Source organism: Lepidochelys olivacea (assembly GCF_965140295.1).
Source record: "Lepidochelys olivacea isolate rLepOli2 genome assembly, chromosome: 14".
Lineage (NCBI taxonomy): Eukaryota > Metazoa > Chordata > Testudines > Cheloniidae > Lepidochelys > Lepidochelys olivacea.
Genome location: NC_140424.1, coordinates 11,770,327 through 11,793,638, shown reverse-complemented (window position 1 = coordinate 11,793,638; position 23,312 = coordinate 11,770,327).

Genomic DNA, 23,312 nt, shown 5'->3' with positions numbered 1-23,312 from the left:
ATATATCCTGAGAGAACTGGTGAAAAACCTTGAAAAATCTTAAATATTCTTTAGTATAATGGAAATGATTCAATCATTACGTGTGAGAAACTGTAACTCTGGCTTTTTGGAGTGAGAAAAAATGTAAATCTCTCAGCTGAGAAATGTACAAGGTCTTAGAAGAGATTTAGAGAGATTTTAGGCTCGAATCTCCCATATAAACTCAGGCAAGGCTGATTCTCAGCTGAAAACTGGGTCAGGGCAAGAAGAGTGGTATTAATTACAGCTAAAATCTCTGGAGAACCAGTCCACAAAGCTACAGATATAAAGGTAAGAAATTCAACTGAATTGAAAGCTGTGATTTATACGTCTGCAAATTGTTAAACAGATTAAAAAGAAATTAAATCTAGCCAGGAAACTTGCAAAAACAATGGATTAAAATGCATCCAGAGCACTTAGACCAACTCCTGGTGAGATTCACATGAATGTTGACTTATTTCTGATTATTTTCAATCAGCAGGTTTATGTTCTGCTGCTACTGATATAATGGGAGGAAAGGTACAAACCTAATCCACTGAAATCGTAATCTTTAATAACACAGGAAAATGTCTCTACAACTAGAAAGCCAGGGGAAGGCCCTTACCCATTGCATAGTATGCTTATTTGGTCTGTTCTGCAGCAATCTGTGCTCATGACCTGTATCTCTTTATTACAGTGGTTATTCATTGTTAGAAAGCCCTGGGCCAGATCTTAGCTGGTGTAAATAGGTGCAGCTCCATTGATTGCAACAGAGTTATGTCTGTTTATTTACATCAGCTGAAGTCTGGCCCTATATGTCAAACTAAAAATGCTTAGGTAGTGAACTTGCTCAATAGGTACCAGGCAGCAGATTTATCAGTGCAAAATCCATAGCCACTCTGTAAACTGAAACCCAATGGACTGGGATGTCTGTTATTAGGTTTGTCTGATAACTTACCTGGGTTTTCCAGTAACACTTGATTCATTGCCTCATTCTATTGCTCTTTATCAGATAGGTACATGGAAAGATAAGAGGACACAAGAATCAGCAGAATTAATTTGTCACCCACGTCATGGAGTTCAGATTTGTATCTGCATTTCCCCCAAAGCTTTGGGAGAAACCAAGGGCAATGGCTTCTCACAAAAGGTCCTGGCCAGCCACACACAATTTCAATCCCACCGATACTGCTGCAAAAATGAACTATGGTACCTCTGGCCTTACATGTCACCCATCCTGCTGGAGACTTCCTCACGGGCAGGGTGAATTCCACTGATTGATTCACACTGAGTTGTTGTTTTATGTATGTATTTATTTTATTTTTAAATACACTTTCTTGGAGATCAGTGGAATCTTAAGACCGGGACTGTGGATAGTCAAATGTAGAAACAAGAGAATAATTTAGTCAATGACAATGCTAAAGTGAGTAAAAGGTACAGATTTGTGTAAGTGTTTTCATGTTGTAGGACCTAAACCTGCAGTGAAGGACACCTTATCTAACTGAAATTTACAGGGCACATTTAAGTAACAGGATTCTGTAAGAAAGCAATGGGTAACTCATATGGTGAGAGCAGGAATTTCCTGGTATTGTTCTCAATAAAGACACTGGATCAATCCCTCAGCTAGTGTAAATCAATGTATCTCAATTGAGATTAATGGAGCTACACCGATTTACACCAGCTAGGGAATTGCCCCAGAATTTTACTTCAAGGAACAAATAATTGGAATAAAACACATGCTTAATATTAAGGGAAAAGTTTGTTTGTGGTCAGTGTACTGGAGAAGGGTTTCACCTTCATGTAAAAACTGACCCTAGAGTAGTGGCTAAAGAATACACAGCAGAGATTGCTACTCCTATGTCACTATACATGGGGTTTGTTCCAGTACATTTGCCTCAAAATGATCTGAGAATCAGAAATCTTATATCCATATTTAAGTGCCTTTTCCCAAAATAGGTCTGTAACCTCTAGCTTTAGTAAGGAAAACATGCAAATGTTTGTCAAGGGGACCACTTTAGTAAACTGCATTTACTAAAGATTTAACGGAGCAGAGCAGCACCTGCTGGTCTAATATTTCATTAATATTAATCATGCAGCATGGGGGAATCTACTTAACAACTAGTTTGCTGTGTGCCTGCACTCAATAAACTAAATATAACCCTTTTTTCTTTTGTTCTTTGCTACAAGAACACTATATGTTTTGCTAATCATTGTCTCATTATTTTTGGATTGGTATCATCCAGTGATACAAGGTATGACTGATAAACAGGAATATTTAACAACTTTAATTTTGGTGGAAAGATTTATAACTTTTGCTATGATTTAAATTTATCTTTCAAGACACCAATATAAGAGGACAGGTTACACAGCTAAGATTTGGTGACATATCATTGCAAGAAGTCAATTGTCAGACTTGGGGTCAAGCTTTAAAGTTATCTGAGAACATTTTCTTTAAATAAAGTGGGGAAATTTATGTGCAAAAGCTCTAGCTAACGCAATGAAGGATGTTTTAAGACACTGGACAAAATAACGAGATCTAGGTTTTGTTCGTGGCTTTACCCCATATTTCCTCTGTGATCTGAGTCAAATCACTTAATCTCTCTGTGCTACAGTTTTCCATCTGTGAAATGGAGATACTTCCTTTCTACCATGCTGTGGCTGTCTCATCTTTTTAGAATGTAAGCCCTTTGGAGCAGGGACTCTTTTACTGTATATTTGTACATATTTGTACATATTTGTACAGAGTCATGTTCAATGAGTCCCTACTCTTGGGTGGAGCCTCCAAGTGCTATTGTAGGACTAGGAACTATAAGACAAGGGCTAACAAGTCAAGTACTCAGAAGTCAAGATATTAAAAATCCCATATCAACCATTTCATTGAGGGTGAATTGGAATAACTGGGAAGAAAATAGGGATCAATTATGTAAATTTAGTAAAATGGCAAATTCTATATTCTGTTACTTAAACGTAGCTTCAAAAACTGCCCACAAGTTGTTATATTTGTACTTCAGTGTTAGATAATTTTTCTAAAGAATAAAAAAAAAATCAGAAACCCTTGGAACTTCTGAAACTCCCTTCTACAAAAAAGCTAAGAAATGTCTTCCCTCAACAAATAACACTGCAAGCTAAAATGCCTATATTGCATAAGCATGCAGCTAGAAAAAAGGTGTAAATATGTACATCAGAATATGGACTGGTGAGGTGAGGTACCGTATATTGATATCAATGTGGGTATCAGATGGCTGAATTATTCAAGTGAGTTATGTAGGTCTTTGTGACAGGGTGCTGGGCAGGGACAGCCGAGCCAGCCCTCTGTTGCTCCAGCCCTAATTAAGGGAGGTAAATTGGAGTTGGCTAGAGACACTTGTACCTGATTGACAAAGGGGAAACAGTTGCCAGCCCAATCAGCCTGGGGTTATATACAGGCCCAGGGGCACGCTAGAAAGCAGAAGGTTTTCTTTCATGGCTGTAAAGGTCTTCAGACCATAAACCCATATGGTGAGAAGGTGGTGGGATTTCACACTGTAAATAAACTGCACTGGTGATTGCTGAGCCAGAAGGTCTCTGAGTGGTGTTTGGAGCAGGGGTAGGAGCAAAGGGGGCCCTGGTATGCCCTGTTACAGCCATCTTATGCTCATACTGATACAACCTTTATATAATACCACATCATCCTGTGTGTGTGAATATATTGGGGGACCCATGTTTTAGGAGGTCAACTAAACTATGGGAGCACACCCTTCTAGTCAGAATTTTAATGACAGAGAAATTGTGATGAGTAAAGGCCTCAATCTTATGGTAACTGCTGATCTGACTGATTAACATTCCTTCTCCTAATACCACCCCCAAGTTTATAAGCTTTTGGACTAATTTTATTTATTTTGTTTTAAAGTCAACATTTTCTTTGATTTTTAGGAAAAATGGTTGTACTCTCTCCTGTGACTTTCCTCATTGGTTTTTGTCAATTGCTCTCTATGTTGCTGCAACTTCACGATAGATTGTGTGTGTGTGTCTCTGGAATTGCTGGTGTTGGTGGAACATTGTGAGTTGTGCGTTATAAAAAAAAAAAAAAACTTCATTGCTCTCACCTTAGAGAGCAACACTTTATGCTGATGATGACAGTGCAGAAAACAGTGGGTTTATCAGCCTGAAAACCTTTTCATAAACAAATCAGTGTGTTCTTGTCTCCCTGTATTTCTGCAGACTTTCTTTTCTCATCATGCTACCTACTTTGTTGAATTCCATTCTTACTCTTTCTTACTGTCCTTCCTTTTGTCATCTTTTATTCTAATTTTCTCATTCTATTTCAGTTACTGCTCCCTGTTTCCACAGTGTTTCTTCCCATTTTTCTCCCTCTTCTCTTGTAATGTTATATCTCCTCTCTTTTGAGTTCTAACTTCTCTTCCATTTTCCTCCTCTTCTTGATCCCTTTGGATCAAGGGATTCTTTTGATCCCTTCACATTGATTTCTTGCTTTAAGATTAAACTCGATAAGTTTATGGAGGAGATGGTATGATGGGATAACATGGTTTTGGTAATTAAATATTCATGGTAAATAGGCCCAATGGACTGTGATGGGTTTTTAGATGGGATAAGATCCAAGTTACCCGGGAAAGAATTTTCTGTAGTATCTGGCTGATGAATCTTGCCCATATGCTCAGGGTTTAGCTGATTGCCATATTTGGGGTCGGGAAGGAATTTTCCTCCAGGGCAGATTGGAAGGCCCTGGAGGTTTTTCGCCTTCCTTTGTAGCATGGGGCACAGGTCACTTGCTGGAGGATTCTCTGCTCCTTGAGGTCTTCAAACTACAATTTGAGGACTTCAATAGCACAGATATAGGTGTGAGGTCTTTTTTAGGAGTGGTGGGTGAAATTCTGTGGCCTGCGTTGTGCAGGAGGTCGGACTAGATGATCATAATGGTCCCTTCTGACCTAAATATCTATGAATCTATGAAAAAAAAATTTCCTGTTGGTCAGCAGACTCTTAGCACCTGTCTAGTAGAAACTTTAGATCCTCCTGTAATCCCATAAGAGTGTGTGTATATAATTAATAACTAGTTTTAAAGCTTACTGATTTTTAGAAATATTCCCTATACTTAAAAATGGGGGCACAAGTAGAACAGGTCATCTCTCAAACTGGAAGAAACATTTAAAGTGAGACTCTTCTCTCTCGCTCTCTCTGTGAGAGCTTTAAAACTAGTAGCAATGTTTTAGTGTAGGTGTGTGTGTCTATCTGATAATGTACCAATAAATATCATTATTTATACACTAGCCCCCTGCCCAGCAAAATACTTGAGCTCTGCACAGCAACTAAAAAGGCAGTCCAACTCCACATGTGACTGCCACCAAAGACAAAATTTGGCAGAAAGCTTAAAAAGGACTGGGCAGGAGTCTCACTGCTCTCAAGCACCAAACTCAAAAGGGTCCCTGGGATTTGTGGTTCCTGTGACAACTTGCAAGGCCTTTCTCACAGCTACCAGAACTTGTAAGTGATGGCATTGTAGTGGTTTTTTTTTCTTCTTGAACTCTCTAACACTACCTTTCCCCATTTTGTCCCCCTTGCTTTTCTTCCATCCCCAAGATCACAGTCCTTTCCTTTGTACACCGTCCAGAGCTTTCCAGCATTTCTCCTTGTGAGGGAGAGTAGGAGATTATTAGCATCCGTCAATGGCCGAGCATGCTGAACTAAAGAGCTACTTCCTTGGGATAAGAATTAATTGCATGACCAGTATACTCCCAAAGCAATATCACTATTTGAGCTGCTAAGCAGAGGGGCTGAAATAAATGGAATCTGATTGGACTGGGGGTTTTATTGCTCCAACTAGGTGCCCAAGATCTGTGTGGGGGAGAGCATGAACTTGGGCTGAATTATTTGGTCTGTTTGTGGGGTTTTTTGGTAGAGGCTAACTAGAAATTTTCAGATGCCAGCTCTATTAAGTGCGGTAACATACGATAAGATAAGTATCATATAATCAGCTTATGAGCAGCCTATGGCATGTAATGAATTTGCAGTTAATTTTTCTACCCTGTTGTGTTTAAGCAATAAAGTCACCTCCTATTAAACCAAATGTTTGAGTGAGCAGTAGGTGTCTCAGAGCGATGAAATAGTAATTTATTTTTAAGTACTGAAGTTGTATTCTGTGGGAGCTTCCTCATGCATCAAAAGGTTCAAACACCTAGAGAGAACTATAACCCTTCCTATGGTGCATCAAGGGTGAAATGTGTTCCTCTGAACTCATTGTTACTCTCTACTAGAACGGGAAATGAGCAAGAATTAAAATGATCTCCCACTATACATAAATTAATTTCATAGCTGACCTCTCATGTTAACCATTTATGCAGCAAAATTAATCTTGAGTTGAGACTAATTTTTATAGTATACAAACTCCCCCCTCCTCACTACACACAGAACAAATGGGATCTGTTATAGATTTAATGTAATTCTAGTTAGCAACTCCTTCAAGCAAGCCAACATGGTATAGTTATTACATAGTCCTGCCTTGAGTGCAGGAAACTGGACTTGATGACCTACTGACATCCCTTTCAGTTCTACACTCCTATGATTCTATAATCTATGCCCCCAATCCTCTGGTCTCAGGCAATTTGAGTTCAGTTGCTGATTACTCCACTAACTTCCCTTGTGATCTTGAGCAAGCCAATAAGGGCAACATTGTCCAAAGCACCTGGTGCTGTTTTCAAAATTGATGAGGGCACTTAGGAGCCTCTGACATAGACATGTACGAGTGGAAATTTTAAAAAGCACTCAAGGGTCCAACTCCAATTGACTTAAAGAGGATCTGGGTACCCTGCTGATCTGAAAATCCTGCAAGGCACTTATCTGCATGTTTCGGTAACTAAATGCTTTTATAGATCTGACCCTAAGTAGCTTTTGAAAATAGGACTTAAGCTCCTAAGTCATTTATGCATTTTTCAAAACATTTGCCATTAAAACCGTGCCTCAGTTTCCCATTTGTAAAAATGTTTAACAAAGAATAAAACCGATTGTATCACTTCCCTGAACCCCTCCACACCCAATAGATTATTCCACTCTATTTAGGTATCTGGAACCATTGTAGGAGAATTGTCACTAATTTAGGATTCAGTCCTGCAAAGTGCTGAGCACTTTTGCCCAATCTAGTAAAGTGCTTAAGCATATGCTTAACTTGAAACACATGAGTAGTTCTATTGATTTTAATGGGAGTACTGATGTACTTCAGCAATCTTTGCAGGATCAAGCCCTTTGAACTTAAATTAAAATGCTTGTCCATTGGCAGTAGATGGATTAACTGGAAAAAAATAGTTTTCCAACTGAGGATTTTAATGTCAACAGTGTAGCAAGCTCTTTAAAACAAGCAAACTTACAAATTCCCCCCCAACAAAAAACAAAACAAAGTTTTCTGCTGTTTTTAACTGTTCTCTCTCCATTCCAATTTACTGGAAAGGAAGAGATTTTATCATACAAAATTATTTCTGCCCCATAGAGAAAGCCTTGCTGAATCAATGAAACAGAAAATAAACAAATAAAAGCTACCTTTGTCTTGGAATACAGCCCTCTAATAATGTTCCCTACCAAATGTGTGGGTCCTGATTTAGAGCTGGATGTCTGCCCAGCTTTGTACAAATCACATATGAAATCCAAAGGAAATTTATTGATTTAAGTTTTTTTTTAAAAAGAGCCTTTGGGGAAAATTAAAGTAAACAGTTTTTAATTACTATTGAGGTACTGAAGACAGTGAATCAAATGAGTTTGTTTCCAAAGTGTTATAGAAAATTCAATAAGCATGAGAGTTTCTGAAATATCAGTTGACACCCAGACGCTGTGAATGTCCTGTAGTCCTTGAAAGCACAAACACAACAGTGCTTTATCCCTGTATCCTTGGCTGTACAGCTCAATCTAATCTCTGTAGAAATGAAATCACCATCCAGGAAGCAGCAATGGAGTGGATCATAATCCAAATCTGAGAGAGAGATTCCTGACATATGTTAAATGAGAAATCAAACTACTTCTTTGAGAGAGGTTTGACTGAAATGTTGGGAGCAGTATGCTGTGTCACTTCAGAAAGCCAAAAGAGCCTTATGCTTGAAGATGGTACTGATGGGTCTTGAAAAAGTATTGAACTCAGATAGGTGGAGAAGGTAATTTCTAAACAGCTGCTTATGATTATAATTATGGTGCTATTTTTGGCAGCTCAGAACACTAAGACAATTAGACACAACTACAGCAAAAGGGAGTGGAGGAAGAACAATCCCATACTATTTACCGATAATGGGAATAATTTATTTTCTTTAGAGTCTGTTTAGGTTTTCATTAAATCTGAGTCCTCTCTCTCAGGTCTGGATTACTATATACTTAGAAGCAGCTCTGCCACCTGGAATAGACTCATTTCCATGGAAATTAAAACCAGATCTCATACCCAGGACTAAAGCAAAACTAGATCTTTGTTTCAAAGGCTGCTACAAGAAATTAGCCTGATACAATCAACATAAGTTCTGAAATACATCTTTGTATTTTCAGTTGACAATTTTGAAAAATATTACTGTATAATGTATTTGGTTCACTATCAGAGTTTGCTCTCTAGTAATTACAATTGGTTCCCCCTCCACTTTCCCAGTCTTGCACTTTTCACTAAACACATCTGAGATCTCTTCTCTTCCTCCCCTTGTCCAAAATTACTTGCAATTTATTGCCAGTATATTAGTTTTGCCTTTTAATACTTGGATTTTAAGTCATTTCATCAACTTCAACGTGGTTCGAGGGGTGAACTAAAGTGCTGGTGTAGGCTGAGTATTGTATATTTGTGTTCTGGAAAATATTTTTAACCATGACATGGCAAAAATAGGAAATGAAACAAATGTATTTAGGATTGTCAAGACTAGAGAGGAATGTAAGGAATTTCAGAAGGAGTGGGGGAAAAAACTGGGTGAATGGGATACGTGACAGCAAATTAAATTCAGTGTTGAAAAAGACAAGATAATGCAAATTGGAAAGCATAATTTTGAAGTACTCAGACACATTAGAACCCATCAATGGAACAAAAAAAATACATGATGTCATTATGGACATCACAGTAATGACTTCTGGTTCCTGTCCAATGGTGGTCAAAGAAGCAAACAAAATATTTGGATGCATTAGTTTCAGTATTATTTTCTATTCCATTCCTATGTCACAGAATTGATATATCGCTTTGAAAGAGTGATGGGTGTGTGCGATATGAAACCATCCTGGAGGGCACTGGCCATCTTCTTTGGAGCTGGTTTAAGGGAAAATGGGTCAACTCTTGCCTTTCCACCACGGGAAACCCTCTGTTTAAGGGGCACTGGTATTGGGCAGACAATAACAGGACACTTCCTGTAAAAGGTTGCCCATAAATCCCAGATCTGAACACATCCAACACTGAAGTTTGGTTTCAAATCTCAATCCAAACTTTGCATCTCTCTCCTAAAGTGTTGCACATAACCACAAGATTTCAACTCTTTTGAATAGCTCCTCCTCCTGTGTCCCACCACACGCAGGTATGCATTTGAGGTACCTAAATATCTCTCTGAACTCTGGATTTCCATCGGTGGAAGTAAGTGAAGAATTGGGTCAAGAGTAATTCTAGCTACTCTAACTGAAATCAGCAAAGTCCTTCTGGATTTATACTGAGGGTGATAAGAGCAAAACGTGGCTCTTTTTTGGAGTTACATTTTCAAAAAGAGTCTCTCAATTGCCTGAAACATTAGTGCACACAAACCTCTCCTTTGCATGTACAAATAAGAAGTTGTATCCTGGGAGTCCTCCTGAGACAGAGAGAGAGAAGCAGATGGGAAGCATGGGGAGGTCTCTCAGGCCAAGTTGCTGCGATGGCATTGGCATGTAGGGGTGAGGAAGTGGCAGCTGTATTCTAAACAGACAGGAGTTTGGATTATGGAGGTGAGGTCCAAGTTACCTAGCCAGGCTGTGACTGCTGTAGCAAGTGACTCAGCAGAGCTTTGCCAAGGTAGTGGTGAAAGCATAGAAAATACAACCCATGCCCTTCACTCAACATTTGAAATATAGGTAATAATAAAAGCACCTCTTCTATTCCACCAGATCCTGGGAAGATTATATGAACACTCCCTTCCTGACTATATTACACCCACTATATTTTGATGAGTGCAGATAATAAGCCTGCTGCAAAGGTTAAGCATGGCAGGTGTTGGACAATTTTTCTATTTTATCTAATTGCTACAGGCTTGCTGTGCCTGTGTTTCAATAAATGAAGGGGGGGAAAAGAAAAACCACACACACACCACACAACACATTACAGGAGGATGCAGAAAAATAAATTCTCACTTCCCCAATGTGATGTTTGATTATGACTCAGACTGGGCCAACTCCACAAGGTGCTTGACTTTAATGGGAGGTGAGGGAGCTCAGCATTTCCCAGCAAGCATTCAGGACTTTGCAAGAGCAAACCCATCATCAGCAAACTCCAACCTAACCACAAGGGAAAGGAGATTAAAAAATTCTAGTGCTCTAGCTTGGAGGGTGGAGGGAGTAGGCCGCTGTCACGGCAACATCTTTCACCCTTTAAGCATAGAAGTATTTTGAACAAAGGTTTAAGCAATGGCAAACTATCTCAAATCCGTGTTGTCTTTATAACTCGATCTTTTGCTACATGAGCAATAAATGCGTGGTAGAATGTCAATCATATTTGTCTTTATTTAAATGAGTCGCCTCATGAGTAAGGCCACATTTTAATCATGGATATTTTTAGTAAAAGTCACGGACAGGTCACGGGCCGTGAATTTTTCTTTTCTGCCCGTGACCTGTCCATGACTTTTACTAAAAATATCCATGACTAAAATGTAGCCTTATTCATGAGGTGACTCATTTAAATGAGGAGTGGGGGTGGCTCAGGGGGCTGGTCCTGGGGGGCACCATGGGTGATGGGATGGGGGGGCGGTAGCAGACTCCCTACCCAGCTCCTGGGAAGCGGTGACCTCTAGCTCCATATGCTGCCTCCACTCTGCCACAAGGCCCGGCTCTGTAGCTCCCATTGCCTGGGAGCTGAGGGGGGCGGTGCTTGCAGGTGGAGGCATCATGTGGAGTTTAGGGAAGGGAGTTCCTGTCGCCATTCCGAGAGCCCTCCCCCCCAGGTAAGCACTGCCCCACACCCCAGCCCTGAGGCCTCCCCCCCCCCCCAAACTCCTGCTGTTGGGAGCCAGGGGACCCATGACTGCACCAGTAGTGGCTGGTGCGACTGGCCCAGGGGCTGCCTGAGCTGCTCACGTGGCTCCCGGGTCATCCGCACGGGCTGCTGCAGAAGTCACGGTGACCTCTGTGACAAACACGGAGCCTTACTCATGAGCACTATTCAAGGGAAAGCAAGCATCTGGTACAGTGAAAGAACAGAGCGTGGGAAGTGGCAAGAATACATTCAACCCTTATATTTAGTAATGAGCATTTCAAGAGAGAGAGACAAATTCCAGCCCTTCTGGGTAGCCATCAGAGTATAGTAAATAATATATCAAATAAACAAATCTAATTTTTATAAACATGGGTCTATTTTCCAACTTTGAAAAGTTGGAGAGGAAAGAGATACCTTGAGAGCAAGCCACAAGACTGGGAATAAGATCTCTATTCAGATCCCAAGAAAGGGAACCTTTTCTGTCCTGACTGATGGATTTGTAATGGAAGACGGGGGTCAGAACTGACAGCACTCTTCCCAGATGTTAGGTATTCTTTGGGCTGACATCATCATGGTATGATTTATATGGGGATTATATCATGTTTCTTTCTGACATTCCAGGAAAAGCCTTTTCCTTTTGGATTCTTGGATGTGCTGTAACCTCTTGCCTTTAACTGAAGGTTTCCTCACATTTTATACATTTTTTTTAAATTTGTTTTTGTTTTCTCTGATCTGCTCAGGATCTGATCATCTTCTAAGTGAAAGAGAGAATCTGAATATTATTTCATGTACAACTTACAAAGGGAACCCACTAGTACGTCTCAACAGAGGAAAGTGACTTATACATGCCCCCAGAGTAACCTTGGAATGACACCTGAAGCCAGGTTTGAAACTGTGAGTAATTGCTATGGAGGACAGAGCTGGAGCCAGAAACATCCTTAGCTCTGGCCTTTAAGGCCATGCCTTCTGGGACTTGCAGTTCCCCTAAAGGATCATGGGATTGTAAGCTACACCAAAGCCTGCTGGGAAAGAAGGCCCAAGTCATAAAAGAGCTCACGGTTGCTCAGACACATGAGAGGTTGTGGTTTTGTTAAGATTTGATGTATGGGTTTGCTGAAACAGCTGTGGAATAGGAGGAGTTTGTGTAGGTAGGATAGCAGGCCTTAGAAAAGACCCTAATAGACAGTCAAAATGGTGGGAAAAGGACCCTCAGAAAGGCTGGTGCCTGGGGAGAAAGCTAGAGAATATGAGAGGTAGGGTAGGGATCTGCTTATTTGCTTCTCCAATGATGAGATGAAAGACCAGCAGTAGGACAATAAGCTGAAGAGGCATAGGTAAGAGTCTGCAAGGGCTCATAAAGTGGCCCGGAGGCATGTCTTGAAAGGATTCATTTGGTGGAGCACTATTTGGGAGTCTGAACCCAGAGAGTTTTGAAGTAAAGGTTGAAACCTGATTGGAAAGGGGAGGGCTCTCTTTGTCTTGTCTGGAGGGCTCAATTATATTAAATGAACTATGAAACTGCTGAGGGGACTGCTGTTCTGGCTGCGCGTAATGCTGGAGAGAGTAAATGATGGTGTTTCACTCTGCAAATCTTCCCGTTGTTTTTTTGCTTTTTTTAGAAGAGAAGATAGTACTGGTAAGCAACCAGAACACTACCTTAACCAAGTACTTTGTAGTGAATTGTCATAGCTGCATGATATCTACAACTCATTAACTTCTTCAGCTGGGCACCCAACGTCATAGGATGTTCATGAAAATGTTGGCAAAAATATTTGAAGCATTAACAAGACTAGTCAATACCTTTTGTTATGTTTTGTTTTATTTTTGAAGGACTCCTGCCTTGACATGTCATGAGAATTAATTTGGCCATGATAGAGTTTTCATATAGAGAAACCACTTGTTAGAATTTCATTGATACTATAGCAATGTTCAAAGGACATAATCAGGATTGAGGGTTTTTTGACGAGTTTTACTGAACATTTCACCCACCCCCCATGTGTATAATAAGACAGTGCTATGAACTAAGTGTCTGAAAGGTCACCCAAAAGAAAAACTATAGGTATTTTAAAATATCCACAAGACAAGTGAATGTAGTAGAGCTCAGGTCTGTGTGTTAGCGGTTTTCTAAACCACTCTGATTCTTTTGAAAGTCTTTGTTAGCTTTACTTCACTGACAATGAAGTTGCAGTGAGGTCAATTTCTACAAGAAAACGAAGCCTCTAGTTTTCTTTTTTCTCTTTGAATTTGAGTTAAATATACTTAGATGGCTTAGCTTTATTCTCCATTTGATGACCTGAAACACAAGAATGTATTTTATTCTGCTCTTTTGAATCTTTACAGTCCTGTTCAGATCAGATTTCTCTTAAGGCGTCTAAACAATAATCTCTGTACAAACAAGTAAGTTTCACAAGGAGACCTCTTGGGTCTTTACATACATATTCTTTGCTATCTCCACCACTTTACAACAACTGAAATGTGCCATACTGAAATATGCTAGAGAATTGCAGTGGAATGGGAGCTTATTTTCTTATGCCAAGGAGATGCAAAAGTGATTTATACAAAGAAAGCAAAAAAGGGAGTGAAAGCAAATGGAAACTGAAGAACAATAAAGCCACAAGATTGCCCCAAGCAAATCCTTGTGCATCTTATTTTCCTTAAGACTGTGGTAATGAGTGCTAGGCAGGTGGCATGTTGTGACCGCTTTCTACAGTGCAAAACAAGCTTGCATTATTGTCATTCTCAATATATACCCCATTTCTCTGTTTTGTTCTAAACCTAGATTGTGAGCTCTCTAATCCAGGGTCTACCTTCTTATTACCATGTTTGTATAATGCCTAGTGCTGTGGGAACTGGATTCTTGATTGGGGACTCTGAAGTCTACAATATAAATAATTCTGAAGGTAGAAGCCCTGAACTAAAACCTTGAAATCCAGAGAAACTATATAGGTAGGAATTTAGGGCTGTGCCCTTCTGGCATGGGAAACCATGTTGAAACTTGCATCAACTTCCTTTGGAATGAGACTAGGCCCTTAGGATGAACAAGTTCTCTAGTGCACCTTGCCTATATCTCATCCCTCAGGGGATGTCTTCACTACCCACCGGATTGATGGGCAGCGATCGATCCAGCGAGGATTAATTTATCGCATCTAGTCTAGACGTGATAAATTGAACCCCGAGCACTCTCCCATCAACTCTTGTACTCCAGCGCCACGAGAGGCACAGGCAGAGTCGATGGGGGAATGGCAGCAGTCGACTCACTACGGTGAAGACACCATGGTAAGTTGATCTAAGTATATCAACTTCAGCTACGTTATTCAGATAGCTGAAGTTGTGTAACTTAGATCGATTTCTCTCCCAACATCCCTCCCCCCGCCCCAGTGTAGACCAGGGCTCAGACTAATCAAGGAGTCCCTGGGAGGGGGAGAATACTTGTTTGGTTAATCTGGTCTTCACAAACCTATCAGTGGCCACTGCAAAGACGAAGTATTGTTACACACCTTTAAGCTTGTTTTCATTCTGCAGTTCAGTGTGACTTTGGTCATCTGTAAAACATAATGGCGCTCTGGCAAACTGATCTCCCCCTACTGCTACTCCTGTTCATTTCTAAATGACCAATTCCATCAGGCACATGTACAATACAAAAGTGGGGTGAGTATATTAGAACAGCAAGCCTAAATGTTTTATCTTCCATTAGTTAATAACCTCAACAGCACAGGGCACAGTCTGCAAAATTAATAACCAAACGAGGGTTACTGGCCCAAAGCAACAGACTCTCCCAGACAGTCATTAATCTGCCTTGATTATTATTACTGCACTACTGAACACAAAAGCCTCCTTGCTGGACAAGTAAAAACTTCCCTTCAACTCCTTTTCCCACCTCCCCCCACCCTTAATATAACCTCTTCTCGTTCTCCTTGTTGTATAAGAAAATGTGAGTAGAACTCCTAAGGTAACTGTTGTGCAAACTCACTTTAAGCTGATGTTAAGAGGCCTCTGGCTTACAAATAGTGGTCCATTTTCCACCCATCTACGTGGAGCTTTAAGCCATTTCTTATCTTTCATAAGTAGTTATTGTCAAGGGAAGTAGCACTGTGACTTGTGAGGCATGGCCTTTCTGGGAAGGTTATGAATGTGCCTTTTCAGTTAATTGGCTGGCAGCATCTGTCTACCAGTAAGTGTTTAAACCATGTTCATTCATATAGATTTCACGTCTTATTTTCAGATTGAAAGTGAGAGTTTAATCTACGGTTTTTAGCTGCAAACATTTCATCTTCGTCAGTATATTTGGGTCTGTATTTAGGCACCAAAGTTCAGTGTGAAATACTGAAGTTGAGACATCCACAACAAAATATTGCATGAACAACAAACTGCTGCCATGAATGGAAATCTCTGAGGTAATGTAGACTTTACATTCACATAATCTGACCTTTTGGAGCAGTGCAAACATGTGCTTTCAGAGTTTTATCATTCTACACATCTTTTTGTTGGCTGTGGTATATAGAAACTTCGACAATCCCCACAGATTAGCCTTTCTCTTCCTTTTTCATCCCTTCATTCCATGACAGTTGTGTACATTAACCTTCAGATCTCATTTCCCTGCATTTCATCATCTTTGCTGCCAGGATTAATTTTAATTGGACAATGATTAACATACCCTGTATACTGCATAACCAGCTCAAATTTGGGTAGGTAATTGGGACCTCTCAAATCTTAGCACCTAGCTACCAGCTTGAACTTCTAAACAGCTGCAGTTAATGTGTATTTCCTTGCAGCACAGATCCTGCTGCAGAATGGATAAACTGTAATACATTTCTGAAAAGACTGTGCCTTTGTTCAATAGAAAATATAAACTGTTGACACATCTGTTCTAGTTTGTTGGTTGGTTTTCCCTTTGAGAAATATGTGATGCCTGGCTAAGATGTATTGACTGTTTTTTTTTTTTTTTTAAAAAAACCCTGTAATTAGCAATTAGAGGTGGGAGACCTTTTGGAAAATTTCACAGGAGCAGCCAGACTTGGGCCAGGGGAGCTTAACAAGAGCCCCTGCAGTGTCTCAGTCCCTCAGGCACTCGAAGGTGGATATGGATGTGTGGGGGAAGAGGGAACTGAAATTGTAAAACAAAACAAACAAACAAAATAAATCTTAAAATCAGACTCCATTGCATCTTTCCCCTGTTCTTGGAATATATGAAATGAAGGGGAAAGAAACCTACTCAACAAGGCTACATCCATACAATCTCCCTTGTGCCAGCTAAAAAAATGAGTTTCCACGAAAAAATCAGCAATAGCGGTAACATTTAATAAGAGATTTCATTCTGAAGGTTACTTTGGTAGGGGCAATTCCTGTGGATCTTACTCTTGGAGTAATTTGACATAGTTCGACATAATCATGGATTTCCATTGGTGCAATTTCCTACTTCCTTGTGATCATAAGCCCTAGTGGGTGATCAATAGTAAACTTGCAAGCCTGAGAAGAGAGAAGCTGTGGCAAAGAGACAGACTCTACGGAATGGCTCACTATGTGTATAGTGATTATGAAATCTCATTTCATTACACTACTGATTTCCAGGGAATGAAATTATAAACAAGATGATTACTGAATGTAATTTATGGCCCATTTAATTATATAGCTGTCAAAGCAATGACTCCAGCTGAATTGGCGTCGTCTTTGTTCTTTTTCTCAATTTTTTTAAACAGAATGGATCTGTACATTTTTCCTGGTCTACTGCGTTTGTTAATTGTCCACAGCTGAAAATATATATATTTGTATTGCAAGATCAGCAACCTTTGGTTTGAGAATCTAGCTGTAGCCAGTTATAATTACCTTTGGACCTGATAGGAAATTTTGCCTATGGGGGTCAAAACCCCTTCAGGTGATGAAAAATTACTTCTCTTTCTAGCTTGCTGGTTGATTAAAAAAGAGAATTTCAGCTCTCTGAAAAATGCTGGATTTGTGCAGCAGTAAATACAAATACTTGTTAGGCCTATTTTTTTTAATTAGCAAATAAGGCTAAGATTTTGTTTCTGAACAGCAGACAATCCTGAATGCACCAAGTACATACCCAAAAGTCTCTATTCTCAGTCTTGTTTCAGAATGAAGATTCTGAACACTTGCTTTTGCTAGGATTATCAATAGCCTGTAAATAACGGTATGATTAAACAATGAATTTCAGAGACCTACGTTTGATTGTTTTTCAACAAAATTCAACAGGTGCCGATAGGAACAATCCCATAGTGTCACCTATCTTTGCTGTTTGAAAAGCCCTTGGCATATTGTGGGAGATACTGCAAATAAATTAACTGATATAACTTACAGATAAAGAATGAAATAGCAGGAGCATAAAATCTACTGTTTAATAACAAAATGATATATTGCATTTTAAGGACACTAGCTGTAGCTAAACCTTTTTTAGATTTTTGAAAAGATAGAAGGGTTTTCCACAACCTGCTATTGGGATAGGTTCTCAAATACAATCTATCCTGTCCGCACTCTGGTGGTATATGGTAATATTCAGGCTGCAATGGGCCAGCTGACAATTTACTTAGCAAAGAGGAGAGGCTAAAGCCAGCGGCATCAAGTTTTGGGCCTATTGCCCCTACACTGTGGCAGAGAGGATATTTCAGGTGAGAGAAGAGCAGAGGCTTCACTCATGTTCAGCTGCTTTATGGCCCATAAGGGCTTCTCTAATTGTGTGGTCTCCTAAAGTGCTGTAACTCATACTGGGTCTGGTGTAGACTAGCTCAGAAAATGAGTCAGCCATTCCTGATTTCTTGATGACCCTCTCCCGCATATGCAGAAGAAAATATAGCCCCTTGACTAACGATTCTTTGACAAAATGATGGGGAAATTTAAATATTCTCCTGCAGTGCTGATAATCCAAACACAAAAGCAATATTGTGTGAGTGCATGAGAACTAGAAAATCACCCAGTTTTATAAATACAAAAGAAGAAATTCCCACCAGTGTAAAGACCGCCCCAAGACACAGCATCGGTGAAGAGATGAATGGGTCATGTGGTGGACATTTTCACTGGTAAGTGCATTTCACTCCTAGTGCTCAAGGCTATAGGCTGTGCCTACTTCCCTGAAAATAATATAAAAACCATGGTAAATTATACAGTGGGGGTTCTTCCAAAGTTGCAGTATTTGACAAAAGAGAATATATATTTATATAAAATAATGGAGACAGATGGTTATGAGTTTTCAAACTGACAAAGTCACATCCCTTCAGTTATGACAAGTAACTTTGGAATGTAGTTACCTAACGTAGGGGGAGGGGGTTTGACGACTCTCAAAGAAAACATATTGTTATAATCTGCTTAGAAGTGTCTATACTTCTCCATCACTGAGTTTTTTGTGCTTTGAAACTTTAATAGAGACAAGTTGCTGGACTAGATGGATAACTAGTCCTATCCAGTGAGGTCTGTTATATGTCCTTAGGACTTTCACTATGTCCTATAAAAAAAATCCCTCTACTGCTGAGAAAAACAAACAATTATCTCCATGTCTGTCATTAATGTGGTTTGTATGGACTTGCATTTGCCTTCCTCCCCCAAGAAAAGAGTTCCCATTTGTGTTCACTATGTGCAATGATGTCAATACTAAAGTCAATGAAATTTTAGCAGCTCCGGTCTACTATAAAAGTGTACGTTTCTCTGCAGCACAGATAAGTTTGTTTTATGAAACTGGATTTTCATAACAATCCTATTGGATGTATTCACCTTCAATCAGTGACCCAGGCAAACTCTTGTTTTGTGGAGAGAAAGGTTCACCATAGCTCCCGTGAGCACAACATCCCTCTATTTTTCTTTTTAATATGTCAATACTGCAAGTCCCCTGTACCTTCAGGCTAATCATCAGTGCTTGTACCAGATGTCATGTGAAGAAACAAGAACATTTGTTACTCATTCAAAAGGCTTTTGGCAATGCCTTATACCTTTTCTTGTTCACCTGGTGCTTAACTCATTAACACTATGTTGAATCAACTCCATCTGCCAAGTGTGACAAAGTGCCAACTTCTTGAAAATCAGGGCTCAAATTATTGATGAGTCTCCACTCCATAAAAATGCTTATCTTTTCAGTCCTGAGCTTTCTGTAGATCAAATGCCAGCTACAGAATAATGGTGGCTTTATGGGCTGCTATCCTCACAAGCCCTGCCTCCAGGGCATGTTCAACTCTTTTCTCTTGCTGACCTGTGTCTGAAATATTTATATTGTAACATTTAGAAGTTTTTGTTTGTGCTGGTCCCTTTTATGATTAGTCTTTCAGCTTGTTCTTTAGGTACCTTACTAGAAGATGGCTTTTGTGCTTCGAGGGTGAAATTCACTGCTGTGCAGAGTACCAGCACAAGGACTATATGCTATGTAAATCCCACTTAAACCCTCAAAATAGAATCACAGACTCACAGACATGTAGGGCTGGAAGGGACCTCAAGAGGTCATCTAGTCCAGGCCCACATGCTGGTATACGTAGACCATCCCTGACAGGGTGTTTGTATAACCTGTTCATAAACCTCCAATGATGGTGATTCAACAACTTCCCTTAGCATCCTATTCCAAAACTAAACAATCCTTATAGTTAGAAAGTTTTTTCTAATATATAACCTAAATCTCACTTGCAGATTAAGATGATTACTTCTAGTCCTATCTTCAGTGGATATGGAGAACAATTGAGTGCTGTCCTCTTTATAACAACCCTTAACATATTTGAAGACTGTTACCAGCTCCACACGCAGGCTTCTTTTCTCAAGCCTAAACGTGCCCAGTTTATAACTATTCTTCATAGCTTTGGTTTTCTAAACCTCATCACTTTTGATCTCTTCTGGACTCTCTCCAATTTAACATCTTAAAGTATGGTGCCCAAAACTGGACATAGTACACCACTGAGGCTTACTAGTGCCAAGTAGAGCAAGACAATGATTCTAGATATGACACTTTGCTAATATACCCCAGAATATTAGCCTCCTCCCCCCCAACTGCATTACATTGTTGGCTCATGTTCAATATGTAACCCCCACCCCCAGTCGTTTCCTGGAGAATTACTGTGTTGCCAGTTAACTCACATTTTGTATTTGTGCATTTAGTATTTTTCCTTCCTAAATGTAATACTTGTCTATATTGAATTTCTTCTTGTCAATTTCAGACAAATTATCCAATTTGTCAAGGTCCTCTTGAATTATAACAGCATCCTCTAAGGTGCTTTTGCCTCCCCACAGCTTGGTGTCATCTGCAAATTTTATATGCATACTGTGATGGGATGGCTCGCCTGAGTAGGTAAAAAGGGCTAATTAACCCTTCACAGGCTGCACCTGGAGGAGAGTCAGGGTTGCTAAGCTCTAACTGATGATGAAGCCTAGCTGGGCGGGGCAGGCTGAGCTAGTAAAAAACAACAACCCCCCCCCCGGAACTAGCCTCCCTGCAGCCCCCTTTTACTTGCTATCTACAGTCACTCCCTCGGGAAAAGGGGCGTTTGTGGCCTTAAATGGGAAGTAAGCCCTGGGATCCTTCTTGAGAATACAGGCTCTGGCAAGAATGTGAGAGGGGGTGAAATGGTAACCCAGGCGGGGGCCAGAAGAAAGAAAGGGAAAAGCCTAGGGAAACAGCAACAGGGACAGAGCTTAACATGGTTCATCTGGGTTGCTGGGTATAGGGTCCCTGAGCTGAAACCTAAAGTAGTGGGTGGGCCTGGGTTCCCTTCCCAGCCACTGGGAAAGTGGTATTTGATCTGGAAGACTACCTGATGTGGCACGTGGACAGCTTCATTAGAGGGATCCTGATGCCATGGAAGGGGAGGACTAAATAATGACTTAGCTAGAGGGCTGAGTCATGCAGAAGGAGTAACCCACTTACAGAGAGAGACCTGCCCAGGGTGAGCAACTGAAGAATTGGGGATCAGAGTGGTTGAGAGTTAATCCCCAGATGCACCATAAAGAGATGAGTGGTGAACCCTGTGATACATACTCCAACTATTATCCAAGTCATTAATGAAAATATTAAATAGCACTAGACCTGGGTCAACTCACTGTGGGACCACACTAGATAAACCCTCCGCCCCTGTTTGACAACGGTTGAGTACAGTTTTTCAATCACTTGTGCACCCACTTTATAATAATTTATCAAGACGATATTTACCTGCTTTGCTTATGAGAATTCATTAGGGACTGTCAAAAGCTTTACTAAAATAAAGATATATCATGTCTACAGTTTTTCCTCCCATCCATTAGGCCAGTAAGCCTGTCAAAAAAGGAAACCCTAAATTGGTTTGTCATGGCTTGTTCTTGCCAAATGCATGTTAGCTATTACTTACTATCCTTTAAGTGCTTACAGACCAATTGCTTAATAATTTGTTCTAGTCTCTTTCCAGGTAATGGAGTCAGGCTGACTGGTCTATAATTCCCCATGTCTCCTCTTTTCCCTTTTTTAAAGATAAGTACTATGTTTGCCCTTCTCCAGTTCTCTGGGACCTCGCCTGTTCTCCATGAGTTCTTGGAGATAACTGTCAATGGTGGTGATGTTGCTTCAGCAAATTCCTTAAGTACCCCCTAGGGTGCATTTCATCAGGCTGTATCAACTTGAAAACATCTAACTTATCTACATGCTCTTTAACCAGTTCTTTCTCTATTCTGGCTTGTGTTCCTTTCCTTAGTGTTACTTAACACAACTAATATCTGGTCAAAATTAACTTCTTTAATAAAGACTGAAGCGAAAGAGGCATTAAACACCTCAGCTGCCTTGGTGTTCTGTTATTAGTGCGCCTTCCTTGCTAAGTAGTGGACTTACACTTTCCTTCATCCTTCTCTTGCTCCTAATGTATTTATAGAACCTCTTATTGCCTTTTATGTTCCTTGTTGGTGTAACTAATTTTGTGCCTTTTAGAATTTTTTATTTTTCTCCCCAAGTAGTATCGGACCTCGGATATAGATTTATGTGGAATATAAGTGCTGAACAAGGGTGAATTTCACCCTTACAGCTTTCTTACAAGCAGAAGCCTCCCCATAACCTTAACAGCAATTATAGGTAAGTGGAGCCTCTTTAGAGCTTGTTGACAAATTGTTTCAAAGTTGCGGTTGAATAGCCTCAATTCCATATCAAACCTGGTGCACAGTGTTTACTTAACGTTCAACCTGTGACCTAATCTGTTTTATCTTCAGGTCTAACAATTGGTAGGATATTAAACATTGACTTAAGGAAATGCTTTTGTGGAGTTTTGTTTGTTTTTAAATGAGATCCTAAAAGGATAACCTTTAAGTAAACATTATTTCCAATGTATTTATTTCCTGGGATTTCCCAGAAGAAAATCTTTTTGGTTGGAATGTGGGGGGGTTCTTTAAAACTTGCTATTTCCACATATTTTTATTCCTATAGATTTATGGATAATTTAGCTGATTGCTTTTTCCCCAATGAAAATTCAGTTCAATAAATGATGACACATCTACTTGTCATTCTTATAGTCATCAGATTAATAAAAGTCACTTTGCTATCCAAAACTGTTAGGTTAATGCATTATACGGGGAATCTACATACTCAAGGCCTCTGTAGAAGTACGTTTGCAAAGCAGTAAGCACCCTCCTTTTACTTAAGTCAGTGAGAATCAAGGGTATGCAGAAACTCTCAAAATTGGGCCCTTAGAGAGGATGGGAGATGATCTTTTCTCTGTCTACTGTGACAGACCCAGAGCAGTGAGGTACAGGAGTCTGGTAGAAGGCAAATATATACTGGCCACTGGATGAATAGTTTTCTGTGACCAGAACACGGGCTGCAGGAGAGCAATCAGGAACCTGCTAGAACCAATTAAAACAGGCAAGCTAATTAAGACACCTGGAGCCAATTAAGAACATACTGGAATCAGTTATGGCAGGCAGACTAATCAGGACACCTGGTTTAAAAAGGACCTCCCATCAGTTAGTGGAGGGGTGCAAGGAGCAGGGAGTGAGAAGGTGTACTGCTGGAGGACTGAGGAATACAAGCATGATCAGGCTTCAGGAGGAAAATCCTGCAGTGAGGATAAAGAAGGGGAGGCCATGGGGAAGTATCCCAGGGAGAACCAAAGAAGCAGAACCTGTTGTCTGTGAAATTCGTCCTCTTACTGCTGCTTTCACTTCTACATTTCATCTCTGCCTGGAAACTTACCAAAAGCTTACTTCACTTTCATGCCCGTGAACATCCTAAATG